Source organism: Choloepus didactylus, chromosome 22, assembly GCF_015220235.1.
Source record: "Choloepus didactylus isolate mChoDid1 chromosome 22, mChoDid1.pri, whole genome shotgun sequence".
In the NCBI taxonomy this organism is placed as follows: Eukaryota; Metazoa; Chordata; class Mammalia; order Pilosa; family Megalonychidae; genus Choloepus; species Choloepus didactylus.
This window is the reverse complement of record NC_051328.1, coordinates 2,408,652-2,429,269: the sequence shown is the minus strand read 5'-3', so window position 1 is coordinate 2,429,269 and position 20,618 is coordinate 2,408,652. Positions and strand designations below refer to the sequence as shown.

The following is a 20,618-nucleotide window of genomic DNA, read 5'->3' as shown; positions in this document are numbered from 1 at the left end:
AAGTAAAATAAGTGAATTCAAAGGAGATGTACTGATTTAGTTAGAAATTTACTACGTCATTGTTTAGCAATTTACAAATATTTGCCTTTTTTTAAGCTCTCTGTACCCTGAACAAATTCCAAATCTTTATTATCTCAAAGAGGGGATGTACCTTTTCCCTTATTAATCTTCACTTTTCAGACCAAGAAAACAACAGGAGAATTAGAGTCCACAAAAAATATATATATATGTATATATAGTGCAGACTCATAATGTAGATTGTGCCTACTCAGCAGAATGCTTCATCTTTCCATTAATCTCTGTCATGGCTAATTATAAATTTAGGAAACAATAGTCTGAACAGTTTGTCACATCAGAATGTTGAGATACCTTAGAAATCCAGCTGTAAAATTAATCTTTCTACAGCACAGCTCTTTTTAGATCCCTAAGTGGCTTCCTACTGCCTGAGAGTCAAGGACTGCCATGATTGAACTTTAAGTTACATTCCAGCCTTATCTCACCCTGTTCTCTTTACACATCTTACACATCAGTCCAACTTGGTTTCCCATATCTGACTAGCTTTTCCAACTCCATGTTCAATGCCCTTGTTCACCCTCTCAATCCCTACCTCTTCCCCATCTCTACACCTCAGCACTTCTGACAATACCACTGCCCCATCAATCTTTCCCAAAACCTCACCCCCCAACCTAGAAATAAACTCTCTTCCCACCAAATGTCAATAGAACTTTATCTTGTACCCCTCTTTTGACACCTACATTTGCTACTTTGTGTTAATGTTTATGTCTGTATCTTATCTCACAAATAACTATAGACTTATTAAAGACTGAGTCTTTATCTAATTTTGTCTTTATGTGCGTTACCCATTTTCAGACACCCAAGTATTTGTGGAATGAATTAGGGTAGTAGAAAGACTTAATATTTAAGACAAAAAAAAAAAAAAAAGGCAGAAAGCCTAGCCAAAATAGATCATAGTGATAGTTCATTTCTGGTTGCAATCAGGATTTTTTTTTTAATCTAATATAAAGTAGTGGAACTGGCTTATAAAATAGTAATTAAAACTAAGATACCTGACCTGTGGGTGCTTATTATAATTTTAAAGTCCTTACTTTGTTCTGGGCACTAGGAGACTGTTTTCTCATTGAATTACAATATCCCTGCATGGTTGCTGTCATTATCTCCATTCTACAGCTGAGGAACTGAGGCTCTGAGAACCTAAGTAACTTCACTTTGTTGCTCAGCTGTTAACTGGTACAGCTGGATTTACAATGAGGCCTATCTGAATGCAAAACCTACATATTCTTAGCACTATGCTAGTATTTTTACATGTGATCTTGTAAAAAGCTTGAAGTATACAAAAAGGAGGAATTTATCCCTAAAAATCTGTTTCATTCAACTTTAAAACAGTTTAACTGTGTGAAGTGAAATGATGACTACAATTTAACAAATGCGAACTGTTATTTCATGATGTTTCTGTTCCTTTTTCATTGTTTTAGGCTTTATGATTTCTGCCATTCATGGATTTTTTTCTTATATTGGTTTCAGAAACATCACTGAGATTTTAGAGCATTCCTTGGCATTCCAGAGACTTGCAGATCCTACTTGATTGAGTAGTTAGTGATAGTAAGATAGTCTAATCTACTAACCCAGTCTTTTTTTTTTTTTTTTTTTTTGCCGGAGGTAGACATGATTTTAATAGGACTCCGTTTTACAGGAGCTACAGTTTGTTCCCCGGCGGCAGCTAGCCAGGAAAGATGGAAGTTAATGCTCCACAATGCAAGGGGTGCCAGGGGGTGGTTTATCAGGGTTAGGACAAGGAGGGTGTGAGAACAGAGTTTCAGCAGGGTCTTGTGACATATTTGTGGAGATTTGTTATCAACAGTGATCAGGAGAGGGGAGTTTCAATGCTTTGTTCACAATACATGTTTTCCTCCCCTCGGGAGGTGTGCTGACTTTTAACATCTGTAGGCAGCTCTGTGAAATCACTATAGAGGGGAGCGGTCCTGGTCCCTGGGTCCCCACAGTCCACCCCCACGCAGCAGACTTTGTTGACCATAGGGCAGATATTGCATCCATAGACAGCATAACACTAGAAGTCCTCCCAACAGAGACAGCTTCACAGAGAGATGCCGCCAGGGTCAAGAAAGGGAATTACACCATTTAGACAAGGCGTCTGCTGATAATTGCTGACTTCTGCCAGGCCAGCGGGGTATCCACGCAGGGGTCACAGTCCGGGGAAGCCAGCAGCACCTGAAGGTGGTAAACCCGTGTAAACCTAACATTGGGTTTGATTCTGGGCATGAGTTATGAAGCCTGCTGTAGGAAGGTGTTTGCTAGGCGAAAAGAAAGATGTTTATGGGGAGCAATAAGGGGTAATTCCTGCTGATTTACCAATGTACATACTAGAGTTCTAGTAGTTGACAATTATGTACCACACAAAGGAACGTTATGGGGAGGTTTTAAATACCAGATACTCTCCTTCTGCAAACTCTGAGAGTTTTCTACCATTACATTAATTGTTATTCTGGGCATGAAAAGGGACCACATAGTTATGCATAAGGTTTCTGTGGGAATAGGAGGTCCTAAATTGGTAATAAAGATTTAATAGGCTTTATTACAATATTTTGGGTAACTCCTATTCCCCAGGGACTTAGGATTTCTAACCAGCGTGGCTGCATAGGCCAACAGCAAGGCCAATTGACCTCATTTTCCCTGTTTTGTATGGCCTGAGGCACAGGCAACAACAAATTATTACTATTTCCCAACTTAGACTATCAAGCGGCTGGCCCTTTAACTTGGATTCTCAATACTTGCATTGGTCCCACCATTATCATCTCAATAAGAGCTATAACCCAGTCATTTTAACATATTATCTGATGTTATTCCTAAGGAATGTCATCATAATCTTTATTTCCTAGGAGTTGGGGGATACTCCTAAGTAATAATATTAGCTAACACTGATTAGTAATTACTCTGTACCAGGCATTCTGCTAAGCACTTTACATGGATGTTCTCATTTAATAGTATTGTAATAGTATATAGGTGTGAAATTTCCTGTCAGCTGTGTATATTGCTTAAAATTTTTGAAGTTAAAATATATGAGAATAAAAAAAAGCTATAAAATAATATCATAACATTACATAGACTGATGGAAAAGGAAGAGGAGAAAAGTTCCCAGTACAATAAGTACACATTATGATCCTGGTATTATGCTCTTGTATTTCTGTCTTTATTGATTTAATAAAGACAGACTTCAGTTTTCGTAACACATTTTGAAGAAGACAATAGATTCACCTTAAAAGATCTTTCTAGTATTTTAACATTCTTCATTTAAGACCAAAGATGTTACATTGTCAACAGTTACACTATAATTAAATTCAATCGTTTTAATCAAAGATCTTGGCCATATTTACAAAAAACTATATGAATAGATCCTGTTCTATTAAATATATTTCATTTTGGCCAAGTATCTTCCTTTTAATATATTTAAATCCTTTTCCAGGTAAGCAGAATGACTTTTTACAGTTGTTCAGTAATACAGAGTACTGATGGTTTTGCTGTTTAAAAAAAAAAAAAGACACAAATAATTTACTTATATCTACCAGTTAGAAAGTATACTAACTCATGGGCTGAACACTTAAAAACCAAATAATAGAGTTCTCTGCCAAATGTTTATATGAGACTATTATTCACATTCTTTCATATTAAACAAGGTAATAGAAAGCAAAGCACTTATTATTTTGTTGTCCATATTTAACTTTTATTTTTAACAAAGTCAGAGTGCTAAAGAATCAAACAGTAGTGCAAGTCTGATAATGAAAAACTGTGGTTCCCTCATTGCCCAATATCTGTTGGCAACCAGATAGCTGTTACTTCTTTTATTTATTATTCTTAAAAATGATGTTTAAAAAAATATTATTTCTTTTTTTATCATTTTTTATTGTAGAATATAACATATACATGAAAGTGATAACTTTCAAAGTGCGATTTAACAAGTAGTTACAGGCAAATTTCAAAGAATATTATAGGTTACAGTTCCACAGTTTCAGCCGTTTCCTCATTAGGAAATACAACATATATACAAAAAGATAGTATCTTTCAAAGTTATCATTTAACAAGTAGATATATAGGAAATTTCCAAAGTTATTTTGAGTTATAGTACCATAGTTGCAGTTATTTTCTTATTGTGAAATATATATATATGTAAAGTCATAGCTTTCAAATTACAATTTAACAAGTAGCTATAGAACAAATTTCGAACTATGATATTGGTTACAGTTCCACCATTTCAATTCTTCTTTCTAACTATTCGAATACCCTAGCAACTAAGAAAAAGAAAATTATATAAAGATTCGTATTTATAATCCTTTGTTAAATTCCATCTAGTCTATTGCTGCCCCTTCCTCTAGTTTAATCACTTTCCTGATCTTCGGGGATGTCTAGGTAGGGACTACCCTAACCTGTTCATGTTGAAAAGGGAAAAGGGACACATCTAGTTGATGTTCTTGAAGAGGCTATTGCCTCTGGGTTTTGGGACTTAGCTGCCATACAGTGAGTGAAACTTTTATTGAGTCTCAGAAAGGGATCTGGTATTCTTTAAGGTTTTCGGGACTGCTGATGACTTGGGTTTATCCTATTGTGGTCATTTGGCAAATCTAGGTGAAGCTTGCATGGGAGTAACCTCCAGGACAACCTCCTGACTCTATCTGAATTCTCTTAGCCAGTAAAACCTTATTTTGTTGCCTTTCTTTTCCTCCATTTGGTCAAAAAGGCATTCTCAGTCCCTCGAGGCCAGGATCAGGCTCATTCCCAGAATCCACGTCCCACGTCGTCAGGAAGGCCCACTCATCCTGGGAGTCCTGTCCCACATCTGGGGGAGGGTAATGAATAATTTGCAGAGTTAGGCTTAGAGAGAAAGTCCACATTTGAGCAATTAAGGACGTTCTCTAGAGTTGACTCCTAGGCATAATTACAGGTGGGCTCAGCCTCCTCTTTATAGCCATAAGTTTCACCCAAGCAAGCCTCAATATCGAGGGCCCAACCTATAAAGTATGGAGTTCCTAAATTCAAATAGCATATGGTATATCCATCATAATCCATCCATATCTCACATTATCATCACTCAGTTGTACAATCCTTATCACTCTCCATTTTAAACAATTTTCATGACTCAAAACATCTCACAGCTCTTCTCAGCCCCCAATTATTTGTCCCTAGTATTTGTATACTAGTATGGTATTCCTAATAATTATAGTCCCTAGTGTGCAATGTGTAGATTTTTCCCTTGTACCCTTCTGTTGTCAACTCACTGTGCCAGTGTCATACCTTAGAAGTATATCTTGCAAGCACCTATCTATATTTGTGGTTCTGATCTGTAGGAAACATGCCTTTAAACAACCTCTTTCATTCCTATTCGCCTTCAATACAGCTCTGATACTTATAATCCCATTAACAAACAATCGTCACCCCTATCATTACCACACCTTTGAATTCACCATCATTAATATATATGAACATATTAGATTATCATTCCCTGTTCGCTAGCTACTGCCTATCACTAGGCCTCCAATATTCCTGCATTATAAGACATTGATTTTACGTTGTTGAGAGAGTTCATAGAAGTGGTAACATTAAATATCTCGTTCTGCATCTGAGTTAATACACTCAAGTTTCATCTATGTTGCCATATATTTCAAGAATTTGTTGCCTTTTCTGCATAGTATTCCATCGTATGTATATACCACATTTTGTTTATCCACTCATCTGTTGAAGGACTTGGATTGTTTCCATCTCTTGGCAGTTGTGACCAATGCTGCTATGAATATCGGTGTACAAATGTCTGTTCATGTGACTGCTTCAGGTCTTCTGGGTATATACCAAGAAGTGGAATTGCCAGATCATAGGGTAATTCAATATCTAGTTTTCTGAGAAACTGCAAAACTGTCTTCCACAGTGGCTGTACGATTATACGTTCCCACCAGCAATGAAAAAGAGCTCCAATTTCTCCACATCCTCTCCAGAATTTGTAGTCTTTTGTTTTTTGGATGGCAGCCATTCTTATTGGTGTGAGATGATATCTCACTGTGGTCTTGATTTGCATCTCCCTAATATAGCTAAAGAAGATGAACATTTGTTTCATGTGTTTTTTAGCCATTTGTATTTCCTCTTCAGAAAAATGTCTTTTCATATCTTTTACCCATTTTATAATCAAACTCTGTGTACTATTGTCATTGACTTATAGATGATTTCTTTATATGTACGAGAAATTACTCTCGTCAGATACATGGTTTCCAAATATTTTCTCCCATTGAGTTGGCTGCCTCTTCATCTTTTTGAGAAATTCATTTGAGGTACAGAAGCTTTTAATTTAGAGGAGTTTCCCTTTATCTATTTTATCTTCGTTGCTTGTGCTTTGGATATAAGGTCTAAGAAGCTACTTCCTAATACAAGGTCTTAAAGATGTTTCCCTACATTATCTTCTAGGAGTTTTATGGTACTGTTTCTTATAGTGAGGTCTTTGATCCACTTTGAGTTAATTTTTGTATAGAGTGTGAGGTAGCGGTCCTCTTTCCTTCTTTTTGTTATGGCTAACAGTTCTCCCAGCACCATTTGTTGAAGAGACTGTTCTGTCCCAGTTCAGTGGATTTAGGGGCCTTATCAAAAATCAGTCTACTGTATATCCAGGGGTCTATTTCAGAACGCTCAATTCTATTCCACTGATCAATATGTCTATCTTTATGCCAGTACCATGCTGTTTTTTTTTTTGTTTTTTTTCCTTTTAATTTTTATTGGTATTGTTCAGATACCATACAATTATCCAAAGATCCAAAGTGTACAATCAGTTGCCCCTGGTACCCTCATACAGCTGTGTATCCATCATCGCACATAATTTTTGTTCAATTTTTAGAACCTTTTCATTACTCCAGACAAGAAATAAAGTGAAAGATGAAAAAAGAAAAGAAAAGGAAACTCGAATCCTCCCATGTCCCTAACCAACCCCCCTCAATTGCTAACTCATAGTGTTGGTATAGTACATTTGTTACTGTTTATGAAAGAATGTTGAACTACTACTAACTGCAGTATATAGTTTGCAATAGGTCTATATTTCTTCCCTATATGTCCCTCTATTATTAACTTCTAGTTGTATTGTCATACATTTGTTCTGGTTCATGGAAGAGTTTTCTAATATTTGTACAGTTAATCATGGACATTGCCCACCATAGGATTCAGTTTTATACATTCCCATCTTTTGACCTCCAACTTTTCTTCTGGTGACATATATGACTCTGAGCGTCCCCTTTCCACCTCATTCACGCACCATTTGGCACTGTTAGTTATTCTCACATCTTGCTACTGACACCTCTGTTCATTTCCAAACATTTAAGTTCATCCTAGTTGAACATTCTGCTCATACTAAGCAACCGCTCCCCATTCTTAAGCCTCATCCTATATGTTGGTACCTTATATTTCATGTCTATGAGTTTACATATTATAATTAGTTCCTATCAGTGAGACCCTGCAATAATTGTCCTTATGTGTCTGGCTTATTTCACTCAGTATATTGCCCTTGAGGTTTTGTCATCAACCCATTTTTTTTTTTTTTTTTTAAGATGGTTTTGTTCACACACCATACATTCCATCCTAAGTACCATACTGTTTTGACCACTGTAGCTTTATAGTAGGCTTCAAAGTCTGGAAGTATAAGTCCTCCCACTTCAATCTTTTTTAGAATGTTTTTGGCAATTCGAAGCCCCTTTCCCTTCCAAATAAATTTGATAACTTTTCCAAGTCTGCAAAGTAGGTTGTTGGAATTTGGATTGGGATTGCATTGAATCTGTAGATCAGTTTGGGTAGAACTGACAACTTAACAACATTTAGTCTTCCTATCCATGAGTATGGAATATTTTTCCACCTATTTAGATCCTTTATTAGCTCAAGTATCTTTGTGGTCGAATTCTCAGGATTTTTCAAATATAAGATCCTATCATCTGCAAATAATGAAAGCTTTAATTCTTCCTTTCCAATTTGGATACCTTTTATATCTTTATCTTGGCAAATTGCTCTGGCTAGCACTTCCAGCACAATGTTGAATAACAGTGGTGATAGCGGGCATCCTTGTCTTGTTCCTGATCTTAGAGGGAAGGCTTTCAGCCTCTCACCATTGAGTACTATGCTGGCTGTGGGTATTTCATATATGCCCTTCACCATATTGAGGAAGTTTCCTTCAATTCCTACCTTTTGAAGTGTTTTTATCAAAAAGGGATGTTGAATTTTTTCAAATGCTTTTTCAGCATCTATCAAAACAATCATTTGATTTTTCCCTTTTGATTTGTTAATAATGTGTGGAATTACATTAATTGATTTTCTTATGTTGAACCACCCTTGCATGCCAGGAATGAACACCACTTAGTCATGGTGTATAATTCTTTTAATGTGCCTTTGGATTTGATTTGCAAGTATTTTGTTTAGGAATTTTGCATCTATTTTCATTAGGGAGATTGGCCTATAGTTTTCCTTTTTTGTAGTGTCTGTATCTGGTTTTCGTATCAGAGTGATGTTAGCTTCATAAAATGAGTTTGATAGTGTTCCTTTTTCTTCAATTTTTTGAAAGAGTTTGAGCAGAAATGGTGTCAATTCTTTTTGGAAAGTTTTGTAAAATTCCCCTATGAAGCCATCTGGCCCTGGGCTTTTATTTGTGGGTAGATTTTTGATGAGTGATTGAATCTCTTTGCTTGTGATTAGTTTGTTGAGGGCTTCTATTTCTTCTTGGGTCAGTCTGGGTTGTTCATGTGTTTCCAGGAAATTGTTCATTTCTTCTAAATTGTCTAGCTTGTTAGCATACAGTTGTTCATAGTATATTTGGGTCTTCTCTCTTATTGACTTTGTCAGTCTTGCTAAGGATTTGTCAATCTTGTTGCTCTAATCAATGAACCAGGTTTTGGTTTTATTTATTGGTTTTTTTTGTTCTCCAGCTCATTTCTGCTTTAATCTTTGTTATTTATTTTTTGTCTACTTGCTTTAGTGTTAGTTTGCTGATCATTCTCCAGCCTCTTCAGTTGTTCAGTTAGGTCTTTAGTTTTAGCTCATTCTTGCTTTTTGATATAAGCATTTAGATCTATAAATTTCCCTCTTTCAGCACTGCCTTTGCTGCATCCCACAGATTTTGATATATTGTGTTCTCATTTTCATTACCTCTAGATATTTACCAATTTCTCTTGTAGTTTCCTCTTTGACTCACTGGTGGTTTAGGAGTGTGTTGTTTAACCTCCATATATTTGTGAAAGATCTGGTTCTTTGGTAGTTGTTGACTTCTAGTTGCATTCCATTGTGGTCAGAGAATGTGCTTTGTATGATTTCAGTTTTTTTACATTTATTAAGACTTGTTTTGTGCCCCAGCTTATGATCTATCCTGGAAAATGTTCCTTGGGCACTAGAGAAGAATGTTCCTTGGGATGTAGCGATCTGTATATGTTTATTAAATCTAATTCATTTATCATATTGGTTAGGCTCTCATCTTCCTTACTGGTCCTCCGTCAAGTTGTTCTGTCTGTAGAAGAGAGTGGTGTATTGAAGTCTCCCACTATTATTGTAGACATGTCTATTGCTCCCTTCAGTTTAGCCAGTGTTTGTCTCATGTATTTTGAACTCCTTGATTGGGTGCATAAACATTTATAATTGTTATTTCTCCTTGGTGAATTATCCCTTTTATTAATATATAGTGTCCTTCTTTATCTCTTGTGTCATCTTTGCATTTAAAGTCTATTTTGTCTGATATTGGTATAGCTACCCCAGCTTTCTTATGATTGCAGTTTGTGTGGAATATTTTTTTCAAACCTTTCACTTTCAGTCCCTTTGTATCACAGGGACTAAGATGAGTCTCTTGTAAACAGCATATTGTTAGATCATATTTTTTAATCCATTCTACTATCCTTTATATTTTAATTGGAATGTTTATTCCATTCACATTCAAAGTTATTACTGTGGAGGGAGTTCTTGCACCAACTGTCTTATCCTTTGGTTTTTTAGTTGTTATATCTATTTTTCCCCCTCTTTTTTTCTTTTAAGTTACCCTTACTAATAACTCTTCATTTCTGTGCTCTTCTCCAGACCTCTCTCTCCATTCTTTTTTTCTCAGCTGGTTGAGCTCCCTTTAGTATTTCTTGCAGGGCAGTTCTCTTGTTAACAAATTCTCCCCGTGTTTGTGAAAATTGTAAACTCTCCCTCAGTTTTGAAGGAGAGCTTTGCTGGATAAAGAATTCTTGGCTGGCAATTTTTCTCTTTTACAATCTGAAATACATCATACCACTTCCTCCTTGTCTCCCTGGTGCCTGCTAAGTAGTCAGTACTTAGTCTTATGTTGTTTCCTTTGTACGTGGTGAATTGCTTCTCTCTTGCTGCTTTCAAAAGTCTCTCCTCTTCAGCATCTGACAATCCAATTAGTATATATCTCAGAATAGGTTTATTTTGATTTATCATTTTTGGAGTTCATTGGGCATCTTTAATTTGGATATTTAAGTCATTTAGAAGGATTGGAAGTTTTCCCCAGTGACTTCTTTAAATACTCTTCTTAGCCCTTTACTGTTCTCTTCCCCCTCTGGAACACCAGTGATTCTTACATTTTGTGCTCCATGTTGGCCATCATTTCCTTGAGATCCATTTCAAATTTTTCAAATTTTTTTCACCATTTGTTCTTTTGTGCTTTCACTTTCCATCATCCTATCTTTGAGGTCACTAATTTGTCCCTCTACTTCTTCCAGTCTAGTGTTGTGTGTCTCAAGAGTATTTTTAATTTGATCAACAGTATCTTTTATTTCCATAGTATCTGCTATTTTTTAATTTACTCCTGCTAATTCTTCTTCATGCTCATTTAGGGTCTTCCTCATGTCACATATATCCTGAGTCATAATACTGATATATGTGTTTACTGCTTTGATTAATTGCTCCAAACTTTGTGTCTCTTCCAGCTTTTTGTTTGTTTGGCTTGTCCGTATCTTCTGTTGCCTTCAAGTGCTTTGTCATTTTCTGCTGGATTCAGGGCACTTGCTTGTCTTGATAGGGTTACTTTGGGAAATGCAGAATTAATTGAGTTTTTATATTTAATTTGGTTTGCTGGAGTGCAGTTTCTCCGAACTTCTTCTGTGCAGTGGGCGGAGTCTAAACTGGGTGGGGAACCAGTAAATGCACTGTATCTCCTTGTGCTCTGGGGAATCCTGGTCCTGGGGCTGCAACATGGACCCCAAGCAGGCAGGCAGGGAGCCTGATCAAGGGCACCCCGAAGGTGGGACATGGGCCCTGCCTGCCAGTTCTCTGCCTGCCTTGTGCCTCCGAGTCTCTGAGGTGTGGGAGTGGCTCCCAGTTGCCAGTGTGGCACCTCTCCCTTCCCTGCTTCTCACCATTGCACCCCCCGGACTTCCGTTGGGGGGAGAGCAGTCACAGCCTGCCATATTCCCTCACGGGATCTCCCTGCTGTATGGCTGTGGAGGATCACCCTCCAGCAAACTGTCAAGGTAGGTGGATGGGAGCAGAGAGCCTCTGCTCACTCCCTTGCCCAGTGGCAGCTTTGCTGCTGCTGGCCTGGGGTAGGGTGGGGGGCAGTCCAGATGAGGAACGCACTAACCACATCCCTCCAGATGCCGTCTCTCCTCCGTTTTTATCGGGTGTCCCTTCCACATCCTGTTGGGGACCCTCTGTGGCCATTCACACCCCAGAACCATGGTCCCTTCTGTCCTCCAGCCCCTTTCAGGTTACTCTGATGGAGAATAAGCCTGGATGCCTCATCTACTCCGCCATCTTCCAATGATGTTATTTCTTAATTCTTGTTTTACATGTTATCCATTTATTTCCCTTTACTTAAGAATAAGAATTTATAATTTAGCTCTCTTTAATCATCCATAACATCCAAACATATTTCCCCTCCTTTATCCTTGCAATGTAGTTTTAACTCATTCTTGGTTGATTCCAGTTGACAGGTTTTCACTGTCCAAAAGATAAAACTTTTTTTATTGCTGAGCCAAGTGGTATGAGTTTATTTCCTTCCTTAAAGAATGTTGTGCTTTTTATGCAGTTAATTGCCTCTTGGCACTCTTCTTTTTTCTAGTTTTCCACAAAGCTAAAATTGTCTGATAATATGTCAGTTCAATTTTTTTTTTCCTGACAATACCTCTGAAATGCTTCTTTCTGTATCTGGCCAAACACTCTCTAGTCTGCCACCAAGCTATCATCCTGGGTCTTCCTTTTGTGACCTTAGTTATTCCCTTCACCTCCCTTCTGTGTTTGATTCTTGGTTCTTGGATCCCATATCTTCCTCATTCTTGGTTTACTCTTGCTCCTTTAGCTGCTGGTGCACCTTCAGTGATCTCTTCCTTTTTTCTGCCCCCCAGTTTTAAGACCAGTAAGCCATTTGTTTGTAACAACTAGCATATGTGTCAGTTTGACGTGGAAGCATAGTTGGACATGTCCATTACAGATAGAAAGACTTTCTTGCAATAAAGTATTAATTTGATAATGATAGTGCCTGAAATATTCATTTGATCCTTCAGAATGTACCCAGGCTTCTCAGTGAAGCAAGTTCCTGTCAAAGCTCTCTAACTTAAATTTCTTATAATTTTCCTTTTTGACCTAATTGCTGCAGACTTTAAACACAACTCTATGTCCTGGTTGTTTTAAGGAGCACTTGGATTTTTGATGATCATCTTATGTTGTTGTATAGCAACAAAGAAAACCTCTAATAAATAAAATCTAACAAGCAAAATGAAGATGTAAAAACCTATTTTCATGAATGTCCCTAATACTACAGAACTCCAAATTTAAAATGACAGTTTTTTTGATAGTTAGAAAAGAAAATTTTAGGGTAAAAAACTACAGCAAAGCTACCTGCAATTTAAAATATAAATTTTGGGAAAAAGTAAAAATGAATATTAAAATGCTTCTATTCCTTCTTGGTTATAAATTTAGAGAACCTTAGAAAATTTCTGGTAAGAAATTAAGAGGAATGAGTGCATAGCAGCTAACGATTTAATTCTCTTAAACATGTTAAACAGAAAGCTGTGAAATTTGCTTCAAGAATATTACCTATCAAATCGCATAGTAGGTAGTTATCACAGTCCTACAAGTCCATCCTGAATATTCACCTGCTAGTAGATTTTTTTAAGAGTCTTGTACAACTTAGAATGATGAAATACTGCTCATATTCTCAAATAGCCTTGTAATAAAAAAGAGAGAGGTGGTCACTTCATGCAGTCTCACATCCTGATGCCTTCATCAATTGTAGGGGTGAACCATTAGCATGGTTGGATGGGTATGGTTGGCAAAATATTACTATAACTTTCATTTGCCTATATTATTATATTTGAATTGAGTTTCTTGTAGACAGCCATATAGCTGGGTCATGTTTTTTTAATCCACTCTGCCATTCTCTGCCTTTTAATTGGTGTATTTAGACCATTTACATTTAATGTAAAATTGATATTCGTGGCATACATCTGCCTTTTGTTTTATTATGTTTTCTGTTTGTTCTCTCATTTTTATTTCTCTATGGATTGCCCGGGCATTTTTTAGAATGTCATAATGATTTTTCAATAGTGTTTTTGAGCATATCTTTTTGTACAGAGTTTGTAGAGAGTTTTAGGTATTACATTACATACACATAATTTAATACATATACTAGTATGTCATTTTTCAATTCAAGTGGAGTATAAAAACTTTATGTCCCGCTACCATCACCAATATATATCATTTTATATATTTCCTTTATATACATTTAGAATTGCATAAGACATGGTTAATTTTTGCTTCAATTGTCAAATACAATTTAGGAAACTCAGGAGAATAAGGAAAGCTTGTTATATTTTCTGTATTGTTGCTTACCATATTCTTTTTTCTTTCCTAATGTTCCAACATTCCTTCTTTTACTTCCTTTCAGTTTAGAGAATTTACTTCTCTCATTCATTTAGCATAAGCCTTGTGGAAACAAATTCTCTTACTTTTTCTTCAACTGATGATGTCCTGATTTCCCTTTAAAATAAAGGGGAAAGATATTTTCACTAAGTGTAGGATTGTGAGTTGACAGTTCTTTCAACATTTGGAAAATTGTGCCACTTCTTTCTGGCCTCCATGGATTCTGATGATAAATTTGCTGTCAATCTAGCTGTTTTCCCCTATAGGTAAGGTGCCATTTATCTCTGGCCTTTTTCAAAATTTTTTCTTTGTTTTTGTCTTATTTGCTATTGTTCTGATTGGGTAATTTCTATTTTTCTGTCTTCCTATTCATTGATTCTTTCCTTTTTCTCCTCCATTCTGCTGCTACACCCATCCATTAAACTTTTTATTTCAGTGATTGTGTTTTTCAATTCTAAAATGCCCATTTGTTTTTACTGTATATCTTCTATTCTTTGTTGAGGCTTTTTATATTTTCATTTCTTCCAAACATGCCTGTAATTATGTGTTCAAGTTGTATCATGCCTACTTTTAAGTCTAGATAATTCTAACACTTCTCTCATGTCACTGTTGTCATCTATTGTCTTTTCATTCAGTTTGAGATTTTCCTGACTCTTGGAAAAACAAGTAATTTTTAAATTGATATCTGGATTTTTTTGTATTATGTTCTGAGACACTGGATCTTATTTTAGCTGTTTTCTTCTGATACTACTCAAATGGGGGTGGGGGAACTCCACCTTATTACTCCCAGTTGGTAATGGAAGTACAGCTTTGACAATGAAAGAGATGGGGCACTCTTTGTTTCTACTAGGCAGAGGTGGGAGTTCTGATCTCCCATGTAATCTTCCTGTGCACCTGTTGGCATTCCTGAGTTATCACCTTCTTCAGCTTGAAGTCTGTGATATACGAGGCCAAAAGAAAAGCCAGGAAACTCACAGCCATGTTGTTCCTTGGGTCCCAAGGTCCCTTGCTGGTCTACCTTCTTTTTTCCACCTGGTATCCAGGGTTTCTAGTTTTACTTAGCAGGAGGAATAAAGAAAAGTACACCTTGTCTATCTTTCCAGAAGGGGAAGTTTGGCCTGGGTGATCTTGACCCAGAAGAAAAACTTGTGGGTAAAAGTTTCTTCCCTGAAGGTTTTGTCCTTCCAAGTTTGACCTTGCTAGTACACGACTGAGGCTTATCTTCTCAAATAAAAGAAGGGCAGACGGGAAGGGGAGAGAGGAGGTGATCCTCAAACTTAATATGTCTTGGCATTGCTCAAACAATTCATTCCACAATTTCAAGATTATTCTGTTGAATCAATGTTCCTGCCAAACATTCCTAAATATAAAATGCTTACTCTCACTTTTATGGAATAGCAGCCTTGCTTTTCATAACATCTTTCCCTTTCTAAACTTCTAGAATAACGGTAAATACAGTCATCTATCTGGTAAGAGTTAGTTTATGCAAAGCCTACAAGCAATTTGTTTATTGATTCATTTGTGAATGTGAGAAGGAAAACATTGTAATTTACAAGAATAATGTATCAAGAAGACAAAATGAAAGAATTTCTGATTAAGAACCATAATACTAAAGTTTTATAAAACTCAAAATTCAGTCTGAAATTCAGTAAGTGTGTGGTAGAGGGGTTTGGGTTTGCACTAAATTAAACTCTTTTTACTAGGAAGGGTACCTAAAAATGTTTCAGGTTTGATTTGCAAATGGTTTATTTTCAATAATATACTTTCAGAGTAAAATGTGTTTCAACATCCCTATTCCCATACAATTACTTCTATTTGGTAAGATTACAGATTGATATGAGCAGAGTACGCTTCTCGGTTTAATTATTTAGGATATAAAACAAGTACCTTTTTGTGTGTGTCTCAATTCATTGATGCTCACAACGGACCCTTAAATTAGAAAAAAAAAAATCATTAACAATAAAAATGATCACTTTAGCAATTAAATGAAATGTCTACATGGAAAACACTTAAGAAAAGATATGTACTATTTTATTTTGTTAGGCATGTTTCAGGCATAAAAGTATTTTGTTACTGTATTCATATTACCTAGAGTTTTGTGATTAGCCAATTTTTTTTTTTAATTTGAAGCAAAATGGCTCTGACTGTAAGGCATATTACCAGTATATAAATTGAAGCTCTACTTCTGGCTACAATTCTGATGTTGCATTTTACATAGTAGATCAGAACTATGTGCTAAAAATCCATCAATCTTAACTACAATTGAAAAAATACAGAATTCTTAAAATCCAACATTGCTTGCCTACTAAGAAAAATGTCACCAACACCAGATTTTAAACATTAAAGGATCACTTTGATAAAGCTTGAAATAATATTATTTGGTCTATGCATATTTTTTTTTAATTTTTATTGAGATTGCTCACATACCATACAATTATTCAAAGATCAAAGTGTACCATCACTTGCTCCCGGTACCCCCATACAGCTGTGCATCTATCACCACAATCAATTTTTGTTCAATTTTTAGAACCTTTTCATTACTCCAGACAAGAAATTAAGATAAAGAAGCAAAAAATAAATAAAATAAAAAAATAAAAGTAATAAAGAAAGAAAAGGAAAACTCACATCCTCCCATATCCCTAACCACCCCCCCTCCATTGTTGACTTGTAATATTGGTATAGTACATTTGTTACTGTTTATGAAAGAATGTTGAAATACTACTAACTGTAGTATATAGTTTGCAATAGGTATATATTTTTCCCTATATGTCCCTCTATTATTAACTTCTAGTTGTACTGTCATACATTTGTTCTGGTTCATGGAAGATATTTCTAATATTTGTACAGTTAATCACAGAAATTGCCCACCATAGGATTCAGTTTTATACATTCCCAATTTTTGACCTCCGACTTTCCTTCTGGTGACATATATGATTGTGAGCGTCCCCTTTCCACCTCATTCACGCACCATTCAGCACTGTTAGTTATTCTCTCAATGTGCTACCGTCACCTCTGTTCATTTCCAAACGTTTAGGTTCATCCTAGTTGAACATTCTCCTCATACTAAGCAACCGCTCCCCATTCTTTAGCCTCGTTCTGTATCTTGGTAACTTGTATTTCACGTCTATGAGTTTACACATATTATAATTAGTTCCCATCAGCAAGACCCTGCAATATCTGTCCTTATGTGTCTGGCCCATTTCACTCAGTACACTGTACCCAAGGTTTTGTCATCAACGCATTTTTTTTTTAAGATGGTTTTGTTCACATGCCATATGCTCCATCCCAAGTAAACAACCGATGGTCCGCTGTACAGTCACATATTTATGCATTCACTGCCTTCACCATGATCTATACAAGGGCATCTACACTTCCTCCACAAAGCAGGAGGAAGAGTCAAAAAAGGTAGAGAGGCAAAAGAAAAAGAAAAGATAGGAAAAAAAAATGACAGCTAGGAGGCAGCAAAAGGAAAGATAAGCTTAAATCAAAGTAGAATAGTCAGACAACACCAGCAATGCCAAGTATCTCACACCCCTCCCCCATCACCCCCCCCCATCTGCACTTACCTTGGTACATCGCCTTTGCCACACCAAAGGGAGCATAATACAATGATCCCACTAACCACAGTCTCCAGTTTATGCTGATTACATCCCTCCCCCAGTGCCTCCCCATTTTCAACACCTTGCAAGGTTGACATTTGCTCATTCTCCCTCATGAAAGAACATATTTGTACATTTTATCACAATTGTTGAACACTCTAGGTTTCACTGAGCTACACAGTCCTGGTCTTCATCTTTCCTCCTTTCCTCCAGCATCCCACATGCTCCCAACCTTCCTCTCTCAACCACACTCATAGTTATCTTTGTTCAGTGTACTTATGTTGCTGTGCTACCATCTCCCAAAATTGTGTTCTAAACCTCTCACTCCTGTCTTCTCCTGTCACTCTGTAGTGTTCCCTTTAGTATTTCCTGTAGGGTGGGTGTCTTGTTCACAAAGTCTCTCATTGTTTGTCAGAAAATATTTTGAACTCTCCCTCATATTTGAAGGACAGTTTTGCTGGATATAGGATTCTTGGTTGGCAGTTTTTCTCTTTCAGTCTTATTAAGCTTCTTTTGCATGTGATGGATCGCTTTTCTCTTGCTGCTTTCAGGATTCTCTGTCTTTGATGTTTGATAATCTGATTATTAAGTGTCTTGGCGTAGGCCTATTCAGATCTATTCTGTTTGGAGTATGCTGCGCTTCTTGGATCTCTAATTTTATGTCTTTCATAAGAGATGGGAAATTTTCATTGATTATTTCCTCTTATTATTGCTTCTGCCCCTTTTCCCCTCTCCTCTCCCCCAGGACACCAATGACACATACACTCGTGTATTTCGTTTCGTCCTTAAGTTCCCGGAGACGTCACTCACACTCCTCCACTCTTCCCTCCATCTGCTACCCTGCATGCAGGCTCCCGGGTGCCCTGCTCTGCAATTCCTGAGTGTCCCCCCTGCCTCTTGAGATCTGCTGTTGTATGTCTCCACTGCATCCCCCATCTCCTGTGTTGTGCCCCCATCTCCACAGATTCCACCAGTTGTTTCTCCGAACCTTCGACCCCTGCCCCGTGTATGCCCAGTGTCTTCTTCATAGACTTCATCTCTCCTGCCACATCTTCTTTAAACTTTTTGAATTGATTTAGCATTAGTTGTCTAAATTCCTGTATCTCAGTTGAAGTGCAAGTTTGCTCCTCTGACTAGTCCATAACTTCGCCCCTCCCAGTGTAGGCTGTAGCCTTCTGTTGTCCAGGTGTCTGACCTCCAGGCCACCCCAATCAGGTTTTCCCAGACAAGAACAACCTCAGGTCACAGAAGGAGGAAGTACCCAGCATCCGGTTTCCCTGATGGTCTATGCATATTTTTAATTACTAACGGCATTCAGAGTTATTGTGCCAGACCCCTTGATGAGGATACAGAGATAAATAATAGAAAGCCAACTCTCTTCCTAAAGGGCTAGTGAGATTACTGTTGAGATGTGTTTAAAACTTAAAACTTTATATCATTGTCAGATAAGATTATAATATGATTAGTTAAATGATAAAATATACTGAACACCTACTTGGAATACATATAAGGACCTTTTTTGGCTGACTTACAGCTTTATCAATTCATTCTACCTCACTATCTTTTGGCTTCTTTTTCATGTTGCCCTACCATCAACAAACTGGGAATAAGAATTTGGCATCAAGATAAATTCAGTATGAACAGTCCTAGATTTAAGTAGTGTGCAAACTGGTAATTTACTCCTAAATAACAACTTAAATTCTCTTCTCTCTCATGAACTTCTGTTAGTTTTAGAAAAGATGTTATATTTATTCTGAATATAATCGTTTGGGTCCCACTATCAGGTATGCTCTACAGATGTCATTAAATCTAGAGAACAAGTATTCTCCCTATTGCAATGGTTCCCAAACTCACTGCTTTAAAAAATCCCAATTTTTTATTTGCATAGTATGTGAAAGATGATTACTTGCAGAGAATGGGAAAGATGAGCCAGGAATCTAGGAAACTGGTGATGAATTACAGCTGTTTCTCTGTAAGGAATATTGTGTTTTCCTATATGGTCTGAAGTGTCAAACTTTAGCATATATCAGAATCACCTAGAGAACTGATTAAAGCACAAATTGCTGGGTCCCCCATCTCCAAAGTTTCAATTCAATAGGTCTGAGAATTTTCATTAAGAAGTCCCCAGAGGTGGTTCCACTATTCCAGAGACCACATTTCAAGAACCAGTGGAAAAGATTTTTCACAACTAAGAATATTCCTGAAGTTTGAAGTATAAATATATTTTCTCTTCTTCCCTAGTTTAACAGTATTTGGGTACCACTGACTTAAATGACCTATAATAACTCATTCACTTTCTCTAGATCCCCAGAATTGAAAAATTTTTGTCAAATGCAATGAAATTCAAGATGACAATATAGGAAATAAAGTTATTTGTTGTTGTTACTAATCATTGTCATCATCACTTTAGCTATCATCTGTTTCAGGGCATGTAATTTTCCTGTAAAAAAAAAAATTATAGATTACTTCCTTTTAATTTGCCACCTGTACTGTGTAGAAATGTGCAAGTGAATAGTAATCAGTGGCCCCTCTGATTTTGAAATCCCATTTAAATGTTTGTGTGGTAAATTGTGGAATTTCAGATAATCTCATATGGCATTTCTAATACACTGATAAATTTTGAGACACATATTGTGACCTCAAAGCCACTCATGTTGTAGCTATTTCAAGTAAATATGTAGAGAAGTTGAGACTATTATGATTGAGCTGAATAATTTTGCCATTTTCCTTATAAGACCTGATTCATTGTGAGAGAACCAGTATTTTATGTTTTCTTAAAATTAAATCAGTAACAATGGTCTGATTCTCCTACCTACCAAAATGTAATCTCTGATCCCTAATAAGAAATTATACTAAAAAGCTTATCACATCTTGACCTCCCCTAATTTGAAATACAAAATCAGTGGAACAATATGCTAAAATAAAATCAGAGAAAGGATTTTAGCATGTATGTATTAAAACTAGCCCCCACACTTTTCTGGGTTTTACCTCCAGGAACCTTAGCAGATTCTCACAATAAAGAGCCAAGAAAGGTCCCTTCGCATCTCCGGCTGAGGGAGGGGAAAGTAACCATTTTGAAGTATGTACAGAGCATGCTTCAAAACAAAAGCCTAGGCTCCAGAGAAA

At 36.7% G+C, this 20,618-nt stretch overlaps 1 protein-coding gene and 1 long non-coding RNA gene across 3 annotated transcripts in view; one reads left to right on the top strand and one right to left on the bottom strand.

Annotated features, from left to right (window-relative positions):
* The window catches only part of ITFG1 (integrin alpha FG-GAP repeat containing 1), a 336,928-nt gene that overhangs the window by 304,744 nt on the left and 11,566 nt on the right, over positions 1-20,618 (top strand). The gene's annotated exons all lie outside the window — the stretch shown is intronic.
* LOC119518406 overlaps positions 4,313-20,618 on the bottom strand; it is an 84,926-nt gene continuing 68,620 nt past the window's right edge. The window contains exons 1-3 of one of the 2 annotated variants that reach the window (XR_005213752.1): positions 15,781-15,809; positions 13,864-14,010; positions 4,313-4,867 (exon numbers count right to left, since the gene is read on the bottom strand). This is a non-coding gene — a long non-coding RNA (uncharacterized LOC119518406). Of the gene's footprint in view, positions 4,868-13,863; positions 14,011-15,780; positions 15,823-20,618 lie in introns of those variants that run through there. The other variant, XR_005213753.1, reaches the window with a different exon arrangement.